The sequence below is a fragment of the Staurois parvus genome, unplaced genomic scaffold, assembly GCF_062004578.1.
Source record: "Staurois parvus isolate SC_StPar_1 unplaced genomic scaffold, SC_StPar_1.0 ptg000155l, whole genome shotgun sequence".
NCBI lineage: Eukaryota > Metazoa > Chordata > Amphibia > Anura > Ranidae > Staurois > Staurois parvus.
Window position 1 is genome coordinate 2,517,446 of NW_028317951.1, and position 27,241 is coordinate 2,544,686.

The 27,241-nt window shown below is 40.9% G+C and overlaps 1 protein-coding gene across 1 annotated transcript in view; it reads right to left on the reverse strand.

Annotated features, from left to right (window-relative positions):
• Positions 1–27,241, reverse strand: part of LOC149463242 (uncharacterized) — a 276,228-nt gene that overhangs the window by 226,147 nt on the left and 22,840 nt on the right. The window lies entirely within an intron of this gene.

Here is a 27,241-nt window from a genome sequence, read left to right on the forward strand (position 1 = left end):
GGTTATCTGCCACATTGGCTACTGCAACTCCCTCTTCACTGGCCTTCCTTTATACAGGCTATCCCCCTTGAGTCTATCATATATGCTGCTGTTAAATGTATACACCTTACTAACCAACCTGTGGCTGCTATCCCTCTCTGCCAATCCCTTCACTGGCTTCCACTATCCAAAGTATAACATTCAAAATACTAACCACAACATACAAAGCCATTCACAGCACTGACCTTAGCTACATCACCAAACTCATCTGTAGATATTACCCAAATAGTCCTTTCTGCTCCTCCCAAGACATCTTGCTTTCTAGCTCCCTTGTTACCTTCCCCCATGCTTGCCTCCAGGTTTTCTCCAGAACCTCTCCCATCCTCTGGAACTCCCTATCCAAGTATGTCTGCTTAGGTCCTACCCTGTCCACATTTAGGTGATCCTTGATCATCCTTGATTATTCAGGGAAGCCAACCCCACCTATACCTAAAAACAGTAGTTTGGCCACCTCCATTATGCCATCCTCCATATACTGTATATTACATATTGTACCACTTCCCTCTCCATTTAGATTATAAGCTCCATGCGTATGGCCCTCCTATTCCTTCTGTATTGAATTGCATTGTAATTGTACTGTATCCATTTATATTGTAAAGGGCTGTGCAAACTGTTGGCATTTCTTTGTATAAATTCTGAATAAATCCTGTGCTTGTTAGCACTAGTAAATTGGGCCATACAAGACCTAATTATCATCTTGAGCAACTCTCCAATTGTATTGCAACAATTGTGAAAATTACAATATCGCAAGAACAAGAGCTCTGGGATTTTATTTTTTTCAAATAGCAACAAAATGAAAGCACATACAATGAAGTGTCCAAAATCAGTAACAAATGTTAAAATATTGGGATGGAGTGAAACACTGCATAGTTCCTATCTAGGTTGCTGCGGTACAAAACATCAAAGCAGAGAGGCTCCTTTGCCTGAGTTCTTTGTGATTTTAGGTTTTATGTACATATGCCATAACAGGCTGACAGAGAAGCTTTCACACAGTCTGCATGGTATGTATTTTGTTTTTATTAAAGTCTGGTTTCTCATTACTGTTATATTAGTTTAAGTGGCAGTACAATAAATGTGTAGGAAGACGTCAAGTCTGGAATTTCTAGATGACCATGTAAAACAGCTTCTGATTGTTCCACATACAAAATATCACTTTGTATCCAACACGCACATCCACAAAATAGTGCCTGCTGGAGACGTTCTCCATAATAGAAATCACCTGGTTAACCCAGTTTTAGGTATGTTTGTTTGTTTAACTGTTATATACACTTGAGCTCCAGTGACTTACCGATACGCTGCTGGAGTTTGAGCAGTTATACCGGGATGATGCCTCCAGCTGCAAGTTCTGTTTTTTAGCAGACGGTCATCTCTCTTGTGATAGCAAATAGCAATTGGAGCAGCTAACTACCAGCTCAATTGCTATTACAAGCAGTGGAAGGGGACGTTTGTCCCTCCGCCACCTTCTGTGGCCTTAGTGGGATCTCCCAGGAGCCCTGATTGACCAGCCAGTGCTTCCGCTGGTTGATCACAGAGCTGAACAAAGGCAAGCCTTGTTCAGCTATATGATATAGTAACCCAGAAGCGATGACCTTACATCACTTCTGGTTTACTCAGATATAAACAATGCCATTTTTAAAATCTTAGTGTGATTAAATGCTTTAAAGGGCAGAGGAGGGATTTGGGGTCTTGTTGACCCCAGATCTCCCCATAAAGAGCACCTCTCACATGCCTATTGCTGTCACAAGGTATGTTTACATTCATTGTGACAGCGATAAAAGTGATAAAAAAATGTTTTAGGTGAGAGTGTAAAAATAAAAACATTTTTAAAGAAGAATATAAAAAATTATAACTAAAATGCCACCATCCCGCACGCTTTGGTCCTGCACACATGCAAACAGCAATTGTCCCACACATGTGAGGTATCACTGTGAACGTGAGATCATAGGCAATAATTCTAGCACCAGATGTCCTCTGTAAATCTAAAAAGGCTTTTAAAACATTGCCTATAGATAGTAAAATTTACACCGTTTGTGGCCATTGCATGGTTGTGTGCAATTTTAAAGCGTGACATGTATGGGATCTATTTATATTATCTTTTATATTTGACCAAAAAACTGATTAAATATTGTGTCTTTTTTCCCAAAAAATTGCACTTTAAAAACCGCTGCACATATACTGTGTATAGAAAAATTGCAAAACCCACCAACATATTCTCTAAGGCCTCTGCTTTAAAAAATATATGTTTGGGGATTTTAAGAAATTTTCTAGCAAAAAATACTTATTGTTACATTTGTAAACAAATGCAAAAAATAAAAAGTGCCTAATCAGTGTTGACTTTTCCACTTCCATAGTGAACAGTGCTGTACAGGGGGGTTACTTGAAGCTAGTACCAAATCAAATTTAGATACTCCAATTGCAATTAAAAATGTATGCAATCATTTTTAATAAATTCATACCTGCATTATGTGTTGTTTTTTTATACATACATGAAGTACATCTTTAAAGATGGAATTAGAATCAAAACTCCAGAAAGTTAGAAATAGTAATGATTTCGCAGTTCTATATGCATACCACAACAGACCCTGCTTTGTGTATCACAGGAGCGCCAGGGAGTGCTCTCCATTTTCTACCATATCATCTGCTTATGTCACCAACATAAAGGATTGTAACTCAGTAGCACAAAATTTGATTCTCACTTCGCAGTTTGAATACCAATAAGATGCACTTGAGAATCAATTGGTGCAGTGGGAGAGTCAGTGACAGGATTCAATCTCTGTCATGGAACAGTTTATGGAGGACAGTAGACTGCCAACAGAAAAGCTTTATGTGTACACCAAGCATGTTGGGATTTCTGATGTCAATGTAACCATAACATCATAACAGATTTAATTTTCATCTGCTTTGATATAGCACACCATTTCCTTGGTATAATCCCACCACAAGGTAGAAATGGCATTCTTTAGTCAAATATGTACATGCAAAATTTAAATAAATCAGGGGGCAAAGACCTACTAGTGGATTGTTAATTTAATTCATAATTGTTATCCCAGTCTTCCTAGTCCCCTCTTGTTTACCTGGCTGCTGTGCTAGCTAAATTGTTATAGCTGACAGAAATTATGCCTTTAAATGGTCCTGGATCCAGTCCTGCAAAAATGCACATCATTTGTTTTCTGGTTCCAAGCAGTGTTATCTATAGTTCTCAGAAAGAGGATATATAGAAGAGAATCATGTGAGGATAGTCACACCTAGAAGCCCCATAAAATCCTGAGGGTTCTGGTTACAAAATATTATATGAGATTCAGCTTTCTGATCTTAGTTTGCAATGTTTCTGGATAAGCATCAACAATTTACTCACACATCATTATTGCCTGATGTTGCCACTTAAAATGGTATACAGATTGGGCATATACATATATATTTTATTTACATACTCTAAAGCATTTTACATTTGTTGATTTAGGATTTTGGTGTATAACATGCCTGAAACGTGAGCAATCTTAGAAACCATCATTTTTTTTATTTTCTTGTGAAAAATTGGTTAAATTTTACTTTTTCTCTTGCTTGCATAAATGGCCCATTGTGTAAAAGTATAAGGCAATACAAGTCAGTAAGCATCTGCTTTAGTTTACATTGTTTGTCAGTAAGCATCTACTTTGAAAGTGTATAGTTAAAGAAATGGAACAGGTCAATGTTTTCCACTGGCACCAAGATTCCCCAAACTGACCCAAAGCTTTAATGATCAATAAGGTCACAGATGATAATTAAATTGAAGTTAGTCTAATCAATAATGGCATTAGAGCCTACTACGAAACATATATTCATTCAGCCCTGTTGCACAAACGATCTGAAACTTGGTGGTCTGGCTTATCAATTCAGTCAACTGAGCTATACAAGTCTCGAAGATGGACAAAGGAATCAGGCACAAAAATAACAAATGATATCTTATAATCTTCTGGTTTGTCCAACAATGTAGCTTGATAGTGATGTCATGAAAGTATAGATGCCAACCTGTTTAATGCTGCTAAAGGAATGTAGCCCAAGCAAAGTCAACCAGACATTATTTTTTCATCTGAACTTTTGACGCGCAGGGATCTAATGTAATACAGGCTCTTGACCATTTGGAAACTCGGGCACTGCCCGAGGACCCGGGATCAGTAGGGGGCCCCATGAGATGCCCCTGGTACCTTTTTCATAGGCTTTTTTGAGTTTGGGCAAGGACACAGGGGCCCCATGATCCCCTATTGCCCAGGGGCCCCATGAATTGTCAGTCCGCCCCTGTTCTCAAGTATTAATAAAAAGCCAGCAATTTCAAACACACACCACACCTGTGCAGATTAAGTTAAAACAGGCTTTTTTAAAAATCTGCAAATAAAGCTGTGGCTCACAGCAACCAATCAGGATGCAACTGTAATTTTTCTTCTAATCCAAAGTAAAAAAGCAATTAGCTTTTTTGGGCATCACCTTGAATACATGTTGCTCAATGTTCTGTTTATTACTAATTCCTAAGAATAGTATAGAATATCTGACATCTAGACAGAAATTGCATAAATACAGTTCAAAGCAAACATGTGATCTTCATACAGCCTTTCAGATTTTAGCTGGCAAGATTCTGTTGGGGGTTGAAAATATTATCAAAGTTCTGATTGTTTTTTATGAACGTTATTATTATAAAATAGGCCCTGGTGATAATCAGAAAGAAGCAACCCATATAACATCGACTTTAATTATATGACTGAATTTCACATCTCTGCTGTATTTCCTACAGAATGAGCTCCTTTTCCTGACTGACACTTTCATTTCGTCTAATTTTAAACAGTGACCTCATGCCATCTGGTTAACCCAAGGGGTAACAATTTCCCCTGAGAAGCCCAGATACTAAATTTGAATATATTTACATATTTAACTTACATAAATGCCCTTTTCATAATTTTTTAAGTGTTTTCTCATAAAATGTTTAGTCCGTTTTGAATCCTTATTAATTGTTGACCATGTAGACCATGGTTTTAATAAAAAGGGCATTTGCACTTATAAATGGGAAGTTATTGTTCATAGATATTTCTAATGACAGCTATACTGCCCAAGTTCATCTTTGTATAATAGGGTTAAGTATGTAATGTAAGTCTAATTTTTTTTTCATTTTTGCATATTCCATATTCTTCGCTTAGTTAAGTCTGTGTGGGACTTTAACTTCTGTAGTCTTCCATGTAATGTACTGAAGGGGACTGTTAATTGGCAGATACAGACTTCTAACAACATCCTCCCCCCAACCGCCACATAGCCTGCACCTGACATTTTCAGATTTCAAGCCAAAAAGCACACACTGGATTTCATGCTAGACAGTTTAATTCTGGTTATATCACAGAATGATGCATTAATTTGGGAATAGCTGGGGTCAAAAGAAACAGCAGAAAGATTCTGGAGGAAATAATTGACAAGTGTTGATTAGGGAAGCATCTCTAAAGCTTTTTTTAACGGATAACTCAAGGCTAAGTTAGTATGTAAACATGAATTAGCAGCAGCCCTAAGACAGATTTGCTAATATACCAAGCATGAATTAGCATTTTTCATTTTTCTTTTATGCCTAGCTGTATAATATACAAATTAGCAAGGTCACATTGGTGTCACATGTACCTGTAAACACACTCCATCTCTTTAGTGACTCTGATATAGGTTCTGGCTGAGATAGTGATATAACCAAAGTGCATTTCAGCATAAGCAAGGCACCCAAATACAGGTCAGCAAAAAGTATTCATGTAGCCAATCATCCACAACAAGCAATAGGTGAATTAGATCATTTAAATTGCTTTATATACAATTGTGCTCAAACGTTTGCGTTTCTTTTATTTCTTATGGGATTCATATTCAACTGTAGGTCATAACACAAAGGCACAATCATTAAACCAAACATGGCAACTAGTAAACAAATGAAATGACCCTTGTCAAAAACGTTGCATACCCTTCTTAATACTGTGTATTGCCCCCTTTAGCATCAATGACAGCATACAGTGTTTTGGAATAGTTGTCTATGAGGCCCCGAATTCTTGCAGGTGGCATAGCTGCCCATTCGTTTTTGGCAAAATGCCTCCAGGTCATGCAAAGTCTTTGGTCATGTCAAGAGTGGCTCGATGATGTTAAGTTCAGGAGATTGTGATGGTACTCCAGAACCTTCACCTTTTTCTGCTGTAGCCACCAGAGGGTCAACTTGGCCTTATGCTTACGGTCATTGTCGTACTGCAAATTCCAAGAGTGTTTCATGCGAAGCTTCCATGCAGAAGAATGCAAATGGTCTGCCAGTATTTTCAGATAACATGCTGCATTCATCTTGCCATCAATTTTCAAAAGAATTCCTGTGCCTTAAGAGCTCACACACCCCTAAAACATCAGTGAACCACCACCATGCTTCACAGTGGGGATGGTATTATTGTGACCATAAAGCACTATTTTGGTCTTGTCACTCTAGAAGCGGTGAGGCATGTCAAGGTGTTGTCAGGCATATTGTAACCGGATTTTTGTAGCACAGTAAAGGCTTTCTTTTACCAACTTGACCAAGCAGCTCATTTTTGTTCAGGTATCATCGTATTGTGCTCCTTGAAACAATCATGCTGTATTTTTCCAGAGCAGCTTGTATTTCTTATGAGGTTACCTGTAGGTTTATCTTTGTATCCTGAACAATTCTTCTGGCAGGTGTCTGCAATCTTTCCTGGTCTACCTGACCTTGTCTTGATATTAAGACAAGGCTTGAAAAAGCCGCTCGCCCGCTCGCCAAATGCGAGGAGAAATTCCTCTGTGGCGACATGTATGATTACTGTATACATGTCATATCACTATAATGGAGTACAGGAGAGCTGGGATATACATTACGGTGTACAGTTTTATACTTCATAAGCTTTAAGGGGCGTGGTTGGGGCAGGGTTTGGGGCGGGCCAGGGGTGGGGTTTGGGGCGGGCCGATGTCGGCGTTGGGGGCGGACCTGGGCAAGGTTGGGTGGGGCAACTGGTGGAGAGTAAATTTTGTGACCGGCTAGTAGGTCTGGACTCGAAATTGTAACCCCTATATTAAGAGATCCACAAATGATCCACTTTTTAATAAGTGATTAAACAGTACTGACTGGCACAATTTTACAAAGTCACAGATGTGTGAATTTAACCTTTAACTGCCATTTTAACCTGTGTGTGTCACCTTGTGTGTCTGTACCGAGGCCAAACATTCCAGGGTGTGTAAACTTTTGATCAGGGCCATTTGGGTGATTTCATTATGATTTAAAAAGGATCCAAAAAGCTATATGAAAATAAGTGGCTTCATATGATCAATATCCTTAGATAAAATACATGATCAGTCATATTTTCAATATCAATGCCAAAATTGTATGATTTCTGCCAGGGTATGCAAAATTTTGAGCACAACTCTAAACTGTTTAACTGTACAACAGGGGATGACACCATTATATGTAGGAGAAATGGATTGCAAAATAGGTTTCAGGTTATAAGATACTATATGAAAAATGTTACCATGATGTCCCCAAGTTAAAAAAAAAAGCAAATCTTACTCACTCTCTTCCCATCTGTCACCACTAATATAGACATGAAGAAAAGTGGCCTTGCACTAGGAACTCTTTTCTGGCTTTCCATGTACTAATTACTATATGCATTAATATATAATAAAATAAGTAAACTGATCTTGCCGAATTGGTGCAATGAGAAGAGGAACTGGGATGCCACCATCCAAGGTATGCATATCCTTTTTGTCCCTTTCTCACCCCCTGCTGATCCTTACCAGTTACGCAAGAGTAATATCACTGCTCTTCACTGGGGAAGCCAAGGATCTTCTTCTGTCCTTACCTCATTCAGAGTTAAGAAGTTCTCAAAAAATTGTACTACTTTGTTGTTAGACAAATGTCAGCAGCATACAATTCAAATGTGAGTTCTGCCCCAGCATGCTATAGTGAGGGAGTTTTGACAGATGCTGCCAGTCTTGGCCACTATAATTTTAAAGGCACGGTACAGCTTTTGTAATAAAAAAATATGTACATGCACACATAATGCAAAAAAGAAAAAAAATGTGTTTATTAATGTTTGCATTAGAGTCTTCAAAGTATTTCAACAGAGATCAATGCATTGCAGGTGCAATGCACAGGCTCATTCGGACTATTCCTTCAGCCCTAGCTCCTTCATTTATGAAGCAGAAAGAAGTAATCAATGGACCATGAGTATGGTGACATCCAGACACTTGTGCTCTATTGACAGCTATAAGTCTTTCTGCTTTTGGGGCTTGTAGTCTTTCATTCATTCATCAGTGTAAATTGAATGGATGATGTTGTTGTGTGGGCTGAGCCACACTTAGCTGCACCAAATTGAAAAAAATACAAGTTGCTGCAGGGAAAAGAACTGCATGATTCTTTTAACTCTTAAATATAGATGCACCATGATCAGAAAGGTGGGCTTAGACTTTACGCATAGGATGTGTGTCTTTTAGGTGGGGTGGGGTGGGGAGGTGCAAATGCCTAACACATGTGTTGTAGTACTTTTTAATAAACAGTCAACAGAGGTTAGAATCTAGTGTCTAGGGTGTAAATGTTTCTCTTTTGCATTATCATGTATAACCTGGTGTATAATGTAGTGATAATGTTAATGAAACATACTGAAAATGTTATATTATGTATTGGTGATATTTTATTCATAGGTGGAACTTGGTGGGCTGAGTCAGTCACTGACCTCTTATATATTTTGAATACTCCAATAGCAAGATTCTCTGGCCATATAGTGGACAAAAGTGCATGGACACCTGACCGTCACACTTTCCTAAGGATTTTCGGACATCCTGTTCCAAAACCTTATTATATTATATTCGAGTTCCACCAACCTTCTTAAATCTATAATAGCCCCCACTTTTCTAAAAAGGCTTTCCACAATATTTTGGAACTCGCATGTAGGAATTTGTATCCATTCCATCAAAATAGAGCCAAAAAGGCCCCTATTCAAACTGTTTCTACAAGCAAGCTTAAAATTGGTAAAAAAAATGTATTTGTACGAGGTGGCATTAACCGTACTCTTCACTGAAAACAATTGAACTCAAAAAGTACATCCAAGTACTTAAAGTGGAGTTCCACTCAACCTATCAAAAAATAAAAGTCAGCAGATACAAAAACTGTAGCTGATGACTTTTAAAAAACAGCCACTTACCTGTCCCTCGGTCCCGTGGTGTGTCCCCCGCAGCTTGTTTCACCGGCTGTCCTATATTCCAGGAGGCCGGCATCTACAGTGTGGGCACCCGGCTGTGATAGCTTGCAGCTTCACAGCCGGGTACCCACTGCGCATGAGCAAGTAGCGCTGAGCTTCGTGAATGGTCCTGTAGTCTTCTGGGACCTGTCACATGTCCCAAAAGACTACAGGGAGGGAAGGAGGGAGGACACCTTCCGCTTCCGATCGCTAAGGCGATCGAACTGGAAGTGGGAGCGGGTACCTGTCAAATTCGGGTACCCGCTCCCCCCTGCTCTCCAAAGGTGCCAATCCTTAATGAGGGGCAGGGGGAGCAGTCCTTAAAGCGGCACTTCCCTTTTTAGGTGGAACTCTGCTTTCAGCCATGTAGTATAGGTGTGATAATTTGGTGTCTGTATACTGGTCATATGGGATAAAATAATGTGGATCTTAACTCTAAGCATTTTTTACCTTTATGCAGAAACAAAATGCCCCACTACCTGTTTTCCCCACTCCTACACATTCCTCCACCGATCCAGTGCTGTCCTATCTGCAGCCCTGCTCTCCTCTCACAGTAGACACAGGCAGCAATAGGAGCCATAGGTTCCTGCTGCTGTCAGTCAAATCCTGGGAGGAGGGAGAGTGGGCATGGCTGAGCCAGGCGGTGTGTGTCTATGGACACACACTGCCTGGCTCTGGAGCATACCTGCATGGATGGCCCCTTAGCACGTGGCTTGCTGAGGGAACACCTGTTGGAAATAATGAGCAAACAGCGCTGGTGTGGGACTCCAGAAGAGCCGGTAGGTATAACATCTATTTTTATTTTAAATATATAAATTGTGTTTACAGTCACTTTAAAGCTTGTAAAATCACAGAGCTCTTTTACCTAGAACTCTGTTGTTATTGCAAGGACAGGATTTAATAAATCATGTTTATCAATGCTCATACCATCTAAAGATTATTACTATATGTTAAGGTAAATACATGTGTATTAGTAGAATACTATGTTCTGGAAAAAAATACCTATTTAATTAACTGCAATGTTGTTGTCATGTTGGATTGATTCAGCCATACTGCAACAGTATAATATTTTACTGTTTAAAGTTAATGTAATAAGATCAAAGTTTAAAACACTGGAAATGCTCAATGATGTTACCTAGATAACGGGAATGAACTGTGACATGTCTACTAAGCTGATCCAACACACTGATTTGATCAAATATGTCATGAAAACAAAAGCCCAATCTAGCAAGATAAATCTGCATCTTTTTTGAGTAACCTAAAATCAGAAGAGTTTCAAAGAAACACAAACCTGTTTTTATTTCTAAAAAAAAAAGTGGCTATAAAGCCTGAGATTAAAGCAGTCTGTAAATTAAGCTGTGGGTTTATCCAATTCCTTTTCAAATCTCTTGATAATTAAAAATACAGGCATTGGTTTGCATGTTGTACTGGTTATTTGTGGGCAGTCAAACCTTCCCAATCGTCTAGCAGTAGTGACACCGTGATTGTCTTGTCACACACTTACAAAAACATAGTTGGTCTGTGTTTGGGCTTACAGCTTTCAAAAGGCTAGAAACTCATGGACAAACACAAGGATTCACATAATAACATATGGATGACTGGTGTGTAATTCATCTTATTATTTTCTTACAGCCTAACAACATGTATTTTGTGCAATGTGAAAAAAACATGGCACAAAGTTGGTTTCACACTGATGTGGTGCATTGAACATTCCTGTTATCGCACGTTACTTTTGTGTGTTACCATGTATTGCATAAAGGCAGCTCATTCATTTTAATGGGAATCCTAACACACCACAACACACAAAAAAATGTGCTTGCACTATGTTTTGTGTTGCTTTGTGGTGATACATTGCCAGGCTGCATTGAAAGCCATTGAGAATCACACTTAATGTGTGTATGCATTAATTGTCATAACATGCACATTACTGCAGTGCAACAGTGTAAACTAAGCTGTTACCATTGGCAAGGTAAATTGGGATGCCATTGAGAATGACACATAGCATATGTTGTGTTGTGGCAATGCATGCATTGCTGCAGTGCAACAATATGAGCAAAGCCTAAGTAGGGCCCTCCTCAGTTGTTTGCAGTGGTCTGTGTGCACTGAATAAAAATGAATACTTGGCTGAAATACACATTTATGAGACGGTCAGCCAAGATGTTGCCATTGGCAAGGTGCATTGGGATGCCATTGGGAATGACACATAGCACAAATTATTTGTGTTGTGGTGATGCATGCATTGCTGTAGTGCAGTGGACTCCAAACTGTGGACCGGGGGCCCGATGCAACCCTTTACTTGCTTTTATCCGAACCCTTGGGGCACTAATTCTCCTACTGAAACCAATGGGGGCATAATTCTTGCCACTGAAACCAACAATGGAGCACTGTTCCACTGATACCAATGATGAGGCACTATTCCACCCACTTGCACCAATGATGGGGCACTATTTCCTCACACTGACACCAATGATGGGGCACTCTTCCTTCCACCGACACCAACAATGGGACACTATTCCTCCCACTGACACCAACAATGGGGCACTATTCCTCCCACTGACACCAACAATGGGGCATTATTCCTCCCACTGACAGCAATGATGAAGCACTAATCCTTCCACTTATACCAATGATTAGGCACTATTCCTCCCACTGATACCAATGATGGGGCACTATTTCCTCCCACTGACACCAATGATGGGCACTCTTCCTTTCACTGACACCAACAATGGGGCACTATTCCTCCCACTGACACCAAAAATGGGGCATTATTTCTCCCACTGACAGGAATACTGAGGCCCTAATCCTCCCCCGATATCAATTTTGAGGCACTATTCCTCCCACTGACACCAACGATGGGGCACTTTTCCTTCCACTGATGCCAACAATGGGGCAATATTCCTTCCACTGATGCCAACAATGGGGCACTATTTCTCCCACTAATACCAATGATAGGGCACTATTCCTCCCACTTGCACTAATAATTGGGCACTATTCCTACCACTGACACCAACGTGTGGGCATTATTCTTTCCACTGACACCAATGATGGGGAACTATTCATCCCACTGATACCAATGATGGGGCACTATTCCTCCCACTGATACCCGATGGGTCACTATTCCTCCCAGTTATACCAATGATGAGGAACTATTCCTCCCACTGATACCAATGATGGGGCACTATTCCTCCCACTTATACCAATGATGAGACACTATTCCTCCCACTTATACCAATGATGAGACACTATTCCTCCCACTTATACCAATGATAAGACACTATTCCTACCACGGACACCAGTGATGGAAAACTATTCCTCTCCTGACACCAATGATGGGGCACTATTCCTTCCACTGACGCCAACAACCGGGCACTATTCCTCCCACTGACACCAATGATGGAGCACTATTTGTCCCACTTGCACCAATAATGGGGCACTAGACCTACCACTGACACCAATGTTTGGGCACTATTCCTTCCACTGACACCAACGATGGGGAACTATTCCTCCCACTGACACTGATGTTGGGGCACTGTTCCTCCCACTATAACAAATAATGAGGCACTACTCCTCCCACTGTCACTAATGATGGGGCACTATTCCTCCAAATAAAGATTTGGCATTGTTTACTCTCACTGACACTGGAACATTTTCTATCTCTGAAGTCTGAAGGACATTAAACTGGCCTTTTGTTTACAAAGTTTTGAGACCCCTGATGCAACTGTATGAACCCAGCCTAAGCAGGGCCCTCCTCAATTACAGCCTATGTGAGAGGTAAAACAAGTCAGTCTTTATGGTGGGACTGTTGTGTACCTTTGTTTTTTTTTGTTCACCTTATGCAACAAAGCATCTCAGAAGCACCTGAAAGTATACTGCATTTGATTTTCTTCTGAGTCTGAAGCCTGTCTACACAAGCTCTAATACCAGCAGGTAAAGTATTACATACTAACAGAAAACAGAAAAAGTCCATTCATGTACCAGTGTTGCAGTGTGGTTGGCCACACATGTAGTGTCAGCCAATAGTACTGTTCTGTATCATTGTAGGCAATTGTGCAATTCAGAGATCTGTGAATATATTTGTATTTGCCTGCAGTGCACTCCAGCTGCCTAATTCAGTTTTCTCACATTATCCATACCTATCATAAAAAAACAGTACATAACAACATCCGTTGAAGGGGTAAACGCCAACCCCCGAGGTACAAAACACTTCTGAAAGCTGTCTTTACCCTACTGCATGACAACTACAATGTACTATATATTCCACTAATGCCTGAACAAATGTGTACAACTATTGAACATCGACAGTAGCATGAATTTCGGTGATGTAGGGGAATGGTGATAAATTTCAGAGGACATAATTAGCATCTTCTCACAGGTTACTAATTGGTGCTGTATTGCCTTTTTCTGGTAATATGTACAGTATGGATAGTTTGTGGGCCTTGAGGCCTAATGTTCTTCTATTGTCCTATATAATGGGCTTGTTCAGATTTAAAGTGATATTCTAACTTAAAGTGTTACTAAACCCAGGACCCTACATTCACTATATCTGGTCTCCCACAGTACACAGAACAAAGAAATGCAAATATTTAAGTAAATATAAACTGCTAAATACATTTTCTCATCAGCAGTTAGAGCAGTCTTGTGACTTCTATCCGGGTTCAGCAGAGCACTGGTTAAAGCTTGTAGGAAGAGTTTTCTTTCTGCTCTAGGAGGATGCAGAACCCCTGACCTCTGTCTGGGCAGTGACCCTGTGCTGATCACATGCACTCTCCCAAGGGGGGAAAAACCCTCTCTGCACATGCTCAGACTCTCATGTCTCCACACTGTTATCAGGAGATAAGAGGGGGACACTGAAAGAAGGGGGGGATCAGAGAAGTCAGGATCAAAAAGTGTTTTTACACAATGCAGAGGATTAACCCCTTAGATTTCACAGTGAGTATAAAACATGCTTTACTGTATATACAGACTGATTTTACTGTTGTGGGTTTATTAACGCTTTAAGTGTAGTAAAAAAAAACCCTACAGAAACAGTACATTTAAATTGGTAGTTATAGGCAAAGTCTGGAGGGTGGTATCATCTGGAGGTTTCTTACATTATATTTCTAGGGAATGCAGGCCATAGATGAGTTGTTTATCGGCCGAATTTTCATCTGCACGAAAAAATCGGCCGATATTCACGCCGTTAGTGGGGCCAGCCGTCGGCCGTTTTTCGTGGATCTTCACATTTATTTTTATCGGTCATGCTCATGCTGGAAAATCCAATTTTCATGGACATTGGTGGCAGCATCGGCAACGGGGCCGAACGATTTTTTAATTTATCGGCCGAAAATTCGGCCGATAAACAGCCCGTCTATGGCCTGCCGAACTCCTGAAGCACAATCTACTGCCTCTATTTTTATCTTATTTGGGATTTCAGGTAGTCTTCCCTAATTTGAGGTGTTCCCCTTCTCCTGTTGCATTGTCCATATTATAAAATAAATTACTACAAAGCAAGTGGGATGATGATCGACCACTTTGGAGGCGAGCCTAGTGCAGATTTCAGGAGACATCTTTGCAGTTAAACCATGGGCATAACAAGTGTGAGGATTATTGTGGTATGTGAATTTTTTCTTTGTTAATGTGGCTCTGTTTCAGCCTGTGTAATGATTTTAGATTTCATTTAAATGAAATAAAGTAGTTAATACCTGTATGTCCCTTTTGGGATTCTATCCTTTAGCAATCTTAAGGCAATAATTTTGGATAAACCGATTAGGTTGTTTGGTAGTTATATTAAAAGTATATTTAAAAACTACCTAGGTATGTTTATGTAGCAAATATGCATACATATTTGCATACGTTCTTACACTCCTTAAAGGTTAGTAGTGTGAATGTGTGCATCGTTATATTGTAAAGCGCTGAGCAAACTGTTGGTGCTATATAAATCCTGTATAATAATAATAATGTTTACATACATGTAGATATTTGGGACACCTTTATTATATGATTATGAGAAAAATAGAGAGTACTCGTTGTTATTTTACAGTGCAGATGACACCAATAGCATAGAGCCTTTCCATTTGATCAAGTTTATGGGATAATCTACCAATATGGTCGTTTAGTGCCCCTCAGCAATCATTTAAGCTGAATTTCAACATCAACATGTGCCTCCCCTCTCGAACCTCCAACATTGATCCATCCTTTTTATTATTATTATACAAGATTTATATAACGCCAACAGTTTGTGCAGCGCTTTACAATATAAGGGAGACAGTACAATTACAATACATTTCAGTACAGAAGGCCCTGCTCGTGGAGCTTACAATCTAAAGGAAGGGGGAGGTGATACAAAAGGTGATAGCTGCGGGGGATGATCTGGTGGAGGTGATTCAAGTACAGTTCTTAGGTGGAGGTGAGGTAGGCTTCCCTGAAGAGGTCAGTTTTCAAAGATCGCCTAAAGGTAGACAGGGTGGGGGCTGACCAGACATGCTGTGGTAGGGAGTTCCAGAGGATGGGAGAGGCTCTGGAGAAGTCCTGGAGGCAAGCATGGGAGGAGGTGATGGGGGAGCTAGAGAGGAAGATATCATGGGAGGAGCGGAGTGGGCGATTTGGGCAATATCTGTGGATGAGGTTGGCGATGTAGCTAGGGGCAGTGTTGTGGATGGCTTTGTAAGCTGTGGTTAGTATTTTGAATTTTATACGTTGGGTTAGTGCAGTGTTTCTCAACTCCAGTCCTCATGGACCCCCAACAGGTCATGTTTTCAGGATTTCCCTCAGATGAAACAGCTGTGGTAATTACTAAGGCAGTGAAACTGATCAAATCACCTGTGCAAAATAATGGAAATCCTGAAAACATGACCTGTTGGGGGTCCATGAGGACTGGAGTTGAGAAACACTGCGTTAGTGGAAGCCAGTGAAGGGATTGGCAGAGAGAGGCAGCAGTCGCTAATTGGTTGGTAAGGTGTATGAGTATAGCAGAAGCATTCATAATAGACTGAAGGGGGGATAGCCTGTGTAACAGTAGACCAGTGAGGAGGGAATTGCAGTAATCGAGGCGGGATATAACAAAGGTGTGGATAAGTTGTTTTGTGGTGTCATTGGTCAGGAAGGGGCGGATTTTGGAAATGTTCCGGAGGTTGAGGCGGCAGGATTTAGCCAGTGAGTGGATGAGGGGCCCAAAGGAGAGGTCAGAGTCTAGGATTATGCCTAGCACCCTGGCATGAGGGGAACGACCAATGGTTGTGCTGTTGATCTTAATGGTAAGGTTGTGAGTGGGGGACCGGGGAGGAGGAAATATTACAAGCTCAGTTTTTGAAATATTGAGTTTAAGGTAGTGATGTGACATCCATGCTGATAAGTCGCTTATTAGATTTGTGATACGTGAGGAGATTGAGGGGGTGAGCTGGGGAGTGGAGAGATAGATCTGGGTGTAACCAGTATAGAGGTGGTATTGGAAGCCATGGGAGGTTATCAGTTGGCCCAGGGAAGAGATATAGAGAGAGAAAAGGAGGGACTCAAGAACAGAACCTTGGGGTACCCCAACAGAAAGAGGAAGAGGAGTAGAGGAGGAGGAGTTGTATGTGACACTGAAAGTGCGCCAAGAAAGGTAAGAGGAGAATCAGGAGAGAGCAGAGTCACGGAGGCCGATGGAGTGGAGTTTACTGAGGAGGAGCGGGTGGTCGACTGTGTCAAAGGCAGCAGAAAGGTCAAGGAGTATGAGTATGGAGTAATGGCCGTTGGTTTTAGCAGTTAGTAGGTCAGTAGTGAGTTTTAGTAGGGCAGTTTCTGTAGAATGTTGTGGCCGGAAGCCAGACTGTCGGGGATCAAGAAGGTTGATGTCGGTGAGGTAGCAGTTTATACGGTTGTGAATAAGGCGTTCGAGAAGCTTGGAGGCAAACGGGAGCAGGGAGATGGGTCTTAAGTTATTCAAACAGGTGGGGTCCAGCGAGGGTTTTTTGAGGATGGGGGTAACCAGTGCATGTTTGAGTGGAGAGGGAAAGGTGCCCATGGAGAGTGAGAGGTTGAAGATGTGGGTTAGAGAGTTTAGGATAGAGCAGGAAGGAGGCTGCAACAGTTGTGAGGGGACAGGGAGGATCCAGGGGACAGGTGGTAAAGTGGGCCTTGGAAAGGAGTTCGGTAACTTCCTTGGTGGTAACAGGGTTGAAGGAGGAGAGTGTTGAGTTTGGTGTTGGGCCTGGTAAGTTGGTTAGAGGAGGAAGCTTGACACTGGAGATCTCATCACGAATTGTGTCGATCTTCTTCTTGAAGTGACTAGCAATCTCCTGTGCAGTAAGTAAGTTGGTGGGTGGAGTAAGGAGTTAAGGGTAGAGAGGAGTTGACGAGGGTTGGATGAGAGGGTCTTGATGAGAGTGTTATAGTAGGTTTACTTAGCAGCGTTGAGGCCGGAGTTGTATTTAAGAAGAGCGGATTTGTAGAGGGTTAAGTCTTTCAGGTATTTAGTTTTACACCATGCTCGCTCAAGAGTGCCGCTGCATCTCTTAAAGACTTCTGGTGTCATCTGTTTGCCAGGGTTGTGACACGCGAGGCCTGGTTCTGCATTTAGAAAGAGGAGCAAGAGCGTCCAGGGAGGATGATAGATAGTTGTTGTAGGCAGATGTGGCCAGCTCTGGGCAGGACAGGGGTGCAATTTCATCATAGAGGCGCTCAGTAGCTGAGTGGAGAAGGTCAGGGCTGAGGTGATGGAGGTTTCTACAGGTAAAGATTTGCTGGTTGGAGGCATGGGAGGTAGGAGGCAGGGAGAGTGTGAAGCTGATAAAGTTGTGATCAGAGAGAGGAAAAGGGGTGTTAGAGAGGTTACAGAGAGTGCATAGGTGGGTGAATACAAGGTCAAGGGTGTTGCCATTGGAGTGGGTGGTGGATTGTGACCATTGTGTTAGGTTAAAAGAGGAAGTTAGGTTGAGTAGTTGAGAGGTGGCAGGGGTGTGAACATTGACTGGGATGTTAAAGTCACCGAGGATGATGGCAGGCACCTCAGAGGAGAGAAAGGACGGTAGCCATGCTGAAAAGTCGTTGAGGAAGCGTAAAACTGGGCCCGGTGGCCGGTAGATGACTGCGATCCTCAGACAAACAGCAGAAAAGAGACGAATACAGTGCACTTCAAAAGAGCAGAAGGACAGAGACGGAGGGGCAGGAAGAACCTGGAATGTGTTTTGTGGGGAAAGAAGAAGTCCGACTCTTCGTCCGCTGGGTCTGGGCGAGTGAGTCCAGAGTAGGCCGCCATGGGACAGTGCAGTTGAGGAGACAAAGTCAGAATCCTGGAGCCAGGTTTCAGTAATAGCAAGAAGGTTGAGGGAGTGGGAAAGGAAGAGGTCATTGATAGTAGGTTTCTTTTCCTTCTGGATGCATTCAGGTAAATGGAAATCCATAACACAGGGACACACAAACAGCAGAATACAATAATATTTGTTAATGTAATGTATATGTTTTTTCACATTTAGTTCTAATCATCTCTAGCTCCTAACAAAGTGGATAAAATCCAAGAAACACATTGAGCTTTCAGAGCTTTCAGAGCTTGAATTTGCAATCTGTAATGTATCTTGATCTGCAGCTTTCAAGGCAATTGTGATTTTATACACACAATTTGATGTAAAAAATTGTTTTATTGTGTATGCACCAATAAAATGTATATTTTATAAGAAAGGTTGTACTGTTCCTTTGAAAATCTGACCATGTCAAATGTACTTTTAAATTCTAAACAATTGGGATGCGGCACCTTTTAGGCCAAGACATTTTGAGAAAAATTTACAAATGAACAAAGTAAAAATAATGGTGCCGCCATGATAGCAACTTTTTAGCCTTTATTTTGATCTACTTCATAAACAAAAGCACAATTTTAACCAAAACCTTAATCTTCTGTCTGTTTGTTAGGTATGTCTGTTTCATAGTAAACCCAAAATAAGAGCAAGCACAACTGCCACAACCCAAGGTAATTCAATTATTAAGTGTGTCTTACAGTATGTTTAGTTATTTTTGCACTTGTTTCAGTTGTCCGATCACAGTACTACCCATATAAGGCTCTTATTAGGTAGCTCATTGTGAATTAGTATAAATATACTGGAGTAAAACTTGTAGGAGTCAGCGCAATCAGTATGATCTTCACTGACAGAAATTTAAGTGGATGTTGTCAGAGCTAAGCTGTTAGTTGAACTGTTGCTCTTGTTAATGTAACATATCCTAAGTTAATTTAAAGACTGAAAAAGAATCTCTCTAATGCTGTGTATTTGGGAATTGTGAAACGACAACCTGTAATGACTTTCAGATGTTTTAGTGCTACTAAAATGTCATTTCAGAGGTTTGAATGTGGGCTTCCTCTGCACATCAGACATCACAATCATTTTTCTCAGGATAAAAGAAGAAAGTGCTGATTTTGTGGTGAAGGCCAAAACCAGCATCAAAGACCATGGAAATGATAACCAGAATGGGGAAATAAGCTGCAGACATGTCACGTGATGTTTAAACTGTCCATCTGGTCAGATCAGCTCCCACTGAAGCTTATAAAGTCTGACTATGTTTTATATGCACTACTCAATACTAGAAGACAATTGATTTAGAATACTTTTACAAGTTTTTCCAAACAGATTTGATTTGAAAAGGTCTGAGCGCTTTGGCAAGCATTATTTTCAACTCTAATTTTTTCAAAGAAATGCATTTTCACCTTCATTTTAGCAAGTAGGTATAAATGACTCAAGATGTATTTGCCATTTTGATAAACTAGGGAAGATATATTTTAAGTTTTTACCATATGCATTGTAATCCCTGTATATACAGTTTTCGCTTCTATTTGTGTCTCTATTGGGGAGCATTTTCCTTGCTTCTTTTTCTGTTGAAGGAAGTGAAAGATAGTGAAAGGAAATATCCTCAAAGAAAGAGAAATACCCAGCTTTTACAGCTGTCTCTGCAGCAAGTGTCCCGATTGGGAAATTTTCTCTATACTTTGGTGACAATTGAACAATTTTGTATATCCTCTTACGTTCTGTTCTGCAAGCAGATTGTTGGGAACTGGAAATGCTGGTAGTAAGTACATTCTAACATAAGTTCTAAGCCTACATTTCAGCTAGTGTTCCACTTTAAAAGTCTGGCTTGTTTTTTCTTCTTCCCTGCAACTGCCTTCTTCTTGTGAAGACAGCAATGTCACAAGGCTCTCTACATTCATTGATTATCATTTAAATGGAAAAGAGTGACTGGTGGTCAACTGCAGAGCAGGTACTATATACTATATAGTAAGCTAGCAAGCCCTAGGGATGGAGGCAGTAAAATCATCCTGACCCTGAGACATCAGAAAGTCCTCCTCTTTTTCCTGCTGCTGTGCCTCCAGTGCCTGGTCTCATGCATATTCGATCATGAGTGCTAGAGAGATTATGCCACTAATCCCCACATCATCACGGCTCACGATTCTGATCGCCACTCGAATAGTAACAAGATTTTGCACGCATCCCGAATCAGGGGCCACTAATGTGGTGATGGTCTAGTTCTGCTGGTGCAGGCACTGCAGCATAGCCACAAAGAAGTTCCAACATGTGGATGTTTTGCATATCAGGTAGTTGACAGGCAGTTTGTGTTGTTGTAGCATTATGACTAGGTGACAACATCATGCCTAATGCAGGCCATAGACGGGTCGAAAAGTGGCCTAATTTTCGGCCGAAAAAAAATCGGCTGATTTTTGCACCATTAATGTATTAATTGGTCGGCCGTTTTTTCGGGGTTTTGGCACATTTTTTTTTATCGGTAAAGTTGGAAAATTCTCGGCCGATTTTGACGATCGGCCAATTTCCCTGGCAATGATGGGCAAATCGGCCGATCGTTTTACCAATAAAAAATCTATGCATGAGCCGTTACCTGCAAGAAGAAGAAAAAGAAGAAGAATAAAAAGAAGAAGCAGAAGACGAAAAAGAAGAAGCAGAAGAAGAAAAAGAAGCAGAAAAAGAAGAAGCAGAAGAAGAAAAAAAAGAAGAAGAAGAAAAAGAAGAAGAATAATTCCAGTCCGCTATTATATTTGTTATGAGGTAGCAACAATGTATCTATTTGTATCCGAATAAAAACATCTGTATCTGAAATGGATACAAATGGATACATTGTTGCAACCGCAAGACTTTTTCATGTAAAATATAATAGCAGAGCTCTCTGCAAGGGACAGAAGTAAAAATGTAGACGGGACGAAAATCGGCCAATTTTTTTTACCGTTGGTGGTAACATTGGCCGATTGAACGACCGATTGTTCATTTTTTGTTTTTTTTTAAAACGGCCGATTTTCGACCCGTCTATGGCCTGCATTACTTGCAAGTTTACAAACAACTAATATTCTTTATTGAAATATAAATGTAACAATAATCCAAAAACATAAAATAAACAAAAACACATTACCCTCCCCCTATGATTAAAAAGACAACATTGTCTTACCCATATTCAGGCAAGCCTAAATGTAAACATCAGGAAATAAGTAATTCCAATGTGATAAGCTATGCCAAGGCAATAGTAAAAATTCCCAACTGACATAAACTTCACGCCTAAGAGCACTCCAGTATAGTGGCACGACTGAATCTCAATCAATCAAGTATTGAAGACAAATTAGGTCTTACAAAATGCATATGGTAGGAACGGCATGAAGCAACAAATAATCTTGAACCATCATGGAGGTAAGTAGGTTCAATCGAAATGGCGCAGTAATGGCAGCCACAGGGAAAGGAGCATAAGTATAGGCATCAAAAAGAAAGCAGAGCAGCATATCTTCATCTTGTAGCTCACATTAAGGTAGCTATCAAAATAAAGCAGCAAGGAGATAAAGGGCACTATGGAGAGGTTAGAGCAGGTGAGTATAGCTGCAGCAATATGCAAGATTAGCAGTCAGTGCCTCCATTTTGACCTGGACCATGCAGTAAACCGCTGGTAGTGTACTGACGTCCACAGCCTAAGAGAGTCCCTGGGAGAGGCAGCTGGTGGAATCACCCACATGTATATGTTATACCTTACCAGCTCCTATAGTCCCCCACAGTCCACATGTGCAGTCTGATATTCTGACAGGCACCACTGTGAAGTAGCCTACACAATTCTCCAGTGAGGCTGTCATCCACAAACTAGCGTGGCATGAGTTGCTGAGAAGCATGCCGTTCCAAGCTCTTCACTTCCATGCACTCATGTCAGGCAGGAAGAGTGTCAACCAAAGCTGCATGATGTCAGCAACCAGCAATGTCAATCAGTTTCACTGTAATGGCTTCCTCAGAACATACCGTTCCTCCAGCAGGGATGCAAATATATCTAATCAGTTACCCTGCCCAATACATTTCTTAAAGGGGACCTGCTGAAATAAGTATTTCAATTCACCCATGCACACCACAAGCAACTCAAATGCCCTGCTATGAATTTCCCCATCCTCACCAACGGAAAAAGGTTTCTTCTACACCTATATACTGAGTCGTTGCTACTACATACAGATGAGCAGCAAAAATAAATCATTACTCAAAAAGATTTATCAACAATGTAATTAGCCATTGGTCTGCCAATGTAAGACATCACTAGTGGTGTACCCTATTCTGCATTTTTCCCAGCCACTATCAGATTTGCCCTGTGGGCTATGAAAGAGATGTAACATCCCTGCCCATTCTTGATGGACTACTTGTCTAGTCATATGGACCTTACTACTGAATGCAAGGCCCTGTAATACAAAGACATTACCACTGCACATGCTGGTGGAGGGAATGCATAGCCTTCTAGACATAAATTAACAGATGGGTACCTGCCACTGTGATGTAGTACTGCCCATAAACTATTAGAAGGAGACTTACTTCACCAGCTGGATTGGGAGCAGCTGTAAAGTCAGCAGTTTTGACAAGCTGGCATTAAGACGCTAGGCATGGGGGTGATAAGGGGAGATGTTTTTTATCTTCTTCAGATGTGAAACAGACACCCTGCCTGGTCAAATATGCTGCTTGAGGTTGTGGTGTAGGGTTAGGAGGCTTACAGAGAGGTTCAAGCCATTGTTTTCCCCTGCTCAGCATTGCCCTATATTGATTCTCATTCCCACATGATATTATTATTATTATTATACAGTATTTATAAGGCGCCAATAGTTCGCTCAGCACTGTACATTACAAAGGGGGACAGAAGAATACCAATACAATGCAAAACATGAGGGGATCGAGGGCCCTGCTCTTTCGAGCTTACAATCTAGGAATATGCAATAAGGTAAGGCTCTCAAACCCCTTGTAAGACCAACCTCCCTATTGCTTGAGGACACAGATATGCAGCGGATGCTGACAGAAATCTTTTGGGGACAGAAGGTGTAAAGTGGGGAGTAAGAAGGAGGAGAGGTAGGGCTGGACTGAAATTTAGGCAGAAGAAGTGGCTGCCTTGGACTCTTGAACAGGAGGGGGATGCAAAATGGCAGGACCTATAACCTATGCTTTTTAACTAGTGGAGGGGAGGGGGTGTTACTTTGAGTGTAGGCCTTTTGCTGTCAATCAATGTTATTGAGGTATACATAGTCATGTGTTTCCTCATGCTTGTAGTACCCAAATGGCTGGTACTTTTACTACAACTGATGTATGCAGACAGAGGCTGCAGACCACAAGAATGCTGTTAGCAGAAGGAACCGTAAAGAAAGGCCCACACTGCAGAATATTGCTGCCTATTCAAGTACATTCATGTACGGTCATGGTGTAACCCAAATTCTACCAAACACATACTTGAAGTCTATATTTTACAATTTTTAGAAAGAATTGGAAACATAGGGAATAGAGGGGGTTCGATAATATATGGTGTAGTGAATATAAAGTGTTTATGTGCAGTCTGTTTTGACATTTTATTGTCTATTATGTGTGCTAGTGTGAAAAAGAGGCTCACAAACCATATTAACAAACTGCTATAAATAAATAACAAATAAAAAAAATTAAAAAATAAGATAAAACTCAAGAAAGGAGGCCTCCTATCCTGAAGATGCTCTTTTGGGAGAAACACGACAGATGGAGCTGATCTTGTGATGTCATCACGCACCCTGGCTGCCAGCGCTCATGGCGCTGCCTGGATAAGGATGCGGTGTGATACACTGCTGTATACATGCTGCTAGATTTGTAAGTGCAATACCCCTGTCAGAGAAGGCTTGCCCATAGCACAGATGGAATTCCCAGGCACATACATATGCACATGCGCAGGCCAGCAAGTAGCTGTGCAGAGACATGCGCATATGTGTGCACATGTGAGCATGCGCACATCCAAGCACGTGCCTGTTACAGATGCTGGCGCTAGACGGGCTATTTAAACAAGGTTGCAGCACTGACTCATTGCTGTTTGGTCTACAGCATTCTGTGTGCTTATTCCTGATACCTGTGCCTGACCTCTGATCCTGACCCGGCTTGCTCACAAACACTTGTCTGCTACCTGTACAGACCTCGGCTTTTCCCTTGTTTCTGCTTCTGTCTTCTGTTTTTGCCTGATCTGCTTCTCCATTACTAACATTGACCTGTTACTGGGCTCCTCTCTTGCCTGCCGTTTATGCCTGATCTGCCTGTCTGTTACCTACCCAGCCTGTCTGACCCTGCTTCCGGCTCATCCAGCCTGCTACAGCTCCTCAGTCCAGCATGTTCTTATCTGCCTGCTGCCAGCTACCAGTATGCCTACTGTGACATCTGCCTGCTGCCAGCTTGTTTACTACCAGCCTGCTGTGACATCTGCCTGCTGCCAGCTTGTTTACTACCAGCCTGCTGTGACATCTGCCTGCTGCCAGCTTGTTTACTACCAGCCTGCTGTGACATCTGCCTTCTGCCAGCTTGTTTACTACCAGCCTGCTGTGACATCTGCCTGCTGCCAGCCTGTTTGCTATCAGCCTTCCCTGCTGTGACATCTGCTTGCTGCCAGCTGCCCTGCTTCCAAGTGTTCTCCAGCGAAGTGTCGGCTATTACCACGCAGACCACCAGACTGATCACAGGCACTCTTACCTCACCGTGTTCTTGTGGCTACTGTTCCACTACCAGTGACCCTCGAGCCAAAGCTATACAAGAGGCCTTCCTCTGCACATCAGACTCACTAACCAGGTATGTGACAATTCCATTATTAAATATTATCCGAGTCTACTACACTATGAGGCTTCCACAATCTTTTATATTTTAACCGTGCATATAACTGTGAATGATGTTTGGAATTGGAGCTTCAGGTCTGTGATCTGTATAAGAGGGATTTCATCCTGAGCTGGCTGGCGGAGTCACTTACCTCTGTGTACACAAGCTCATATTAGATCTCCTCTTTGAGATCTTTGCTGCTGGTAAACTGCAATGCATGATAGTTGCACATCAAGCATTGGAGCACGTGGGTGATTTTTTGCACTTTGAGCACTTTCTCGCTGCTGGAATGGGGATCTTTAAAAAAAAATTGGATTTATTCCTTAGCACATTTGGATTGAGTTACGTTGATTATATACCTGCATACTTTTTGGACTGGACTATTGGGCACCATTAATTTGTTTTTTAATCTTTCTGCACACAAATTTGGGATTATGAAATTGTATGGCTCATTGAGCATTAAATATTAGTCTGCACGTATGTGTATTGTTGTTCATGCACATGTATTTCTGATTTTTTTTAGAGAGATAAGCGCACCTGTTTTAGTAATAACAAACTGTTGTGCCACTAGCCAATTTGAATGAAGTTGAGGGCTTAAGTTGTATCTTCTTTCAGAGTACAATTTCTTATAACTTTTAGATCTGTTGTGGCTGCCACTACCACGGGTCAATACATGCCTGGTACCAGTGTATAAATAAATCAGGTGCCATAGAAAAAAGCAACCTAAAAATGCTATTTTTTAAATTATAATGATTGAGATGGGGGTGCTGTCACTGTTTTTAAGCCATGCAGTATCCAAAAATTTAAAAATGTCATACAATGCAAAATAGATGATGCCAGCATACAGTGTTTCTGACATTGTCTGTGAGAATCGCACTGTTCTCTAACGCCACATTCAGCTTAAAGGTATTTCCCAAACATACAACGGAAAGATGTGGTTTTTTGCCCATGCTGCCCTTAAAGTCTCAAAAAAGGAGAACCCTCTTCGCGCTGTATTTTTTGCAGGGACACAGACAGCAATAAAAACCTCACAGAGGTTCTAACTCTTCCCTATTCCCAAAAAAATAGCATATGCTTTAATTTTTAGTTATATGCTATAATCTCTATATACGTAAATGTTATTTTCTCCCCTATAGTTTTAGGTTAAGAAAAAACATAGTAAGATAATGAAAGAAGGACATATCTGCCATATCTCCTGAGGTTTTGCTGTCTGTAGACCTAGCCATACATCTATAGATACATTATATATAGAATAGATAGATAGATAGATAGATAGATAGATAGATAGATAGATAGATAGATAGATAGATAGATATAGATTTATAGATAGATAGATAGAGATTTATTAATAGATAGATAGATAGATAGATAGATAGATAGATAGATAGATAGATAGATTTATTGATAGATAGATAGATAGACAGACAGACTGTTTAGAGTACAGAAGGAAGCTAAATGCTTCAGAAAGTAAACAAGACTCAATGACAAAAACATAGTAACATAATGAAAGAAGGACATGTCTGCCATATCTCCTGAGGTTTTGCTGTCTGTAGACCTATCCATACATCTATAGATACATTGTAGATAAATAGATAGATAGAAGACTGTTTAGAGTACAGAAGAAAGCTAAATGCTTCAGAAAGTAAACAAGATGCAATGACATTCCAGCAATTGTCTTTATGGGGATCTCTGCTCAGGATGAGAGTCTCATAATGAATGTCTTAAATTAGATGTTGTACACAAATAGTTCAATTAAAGTGTAGGGTCGTCCACTCATTGTGACTGCTCTATGTACCCTAGATTCTGTACAAGATAAGTATTGCCTTCCTGCTCTTTGTACAAATGCTCATAGCATGATTTTGCTGAGAGGCTATTAGATAATTATTGAGCGGTCTATTCAAGCAGGAAAAAGAGAAGCCATTTACTTTTCCTCTAAACACATCCTTT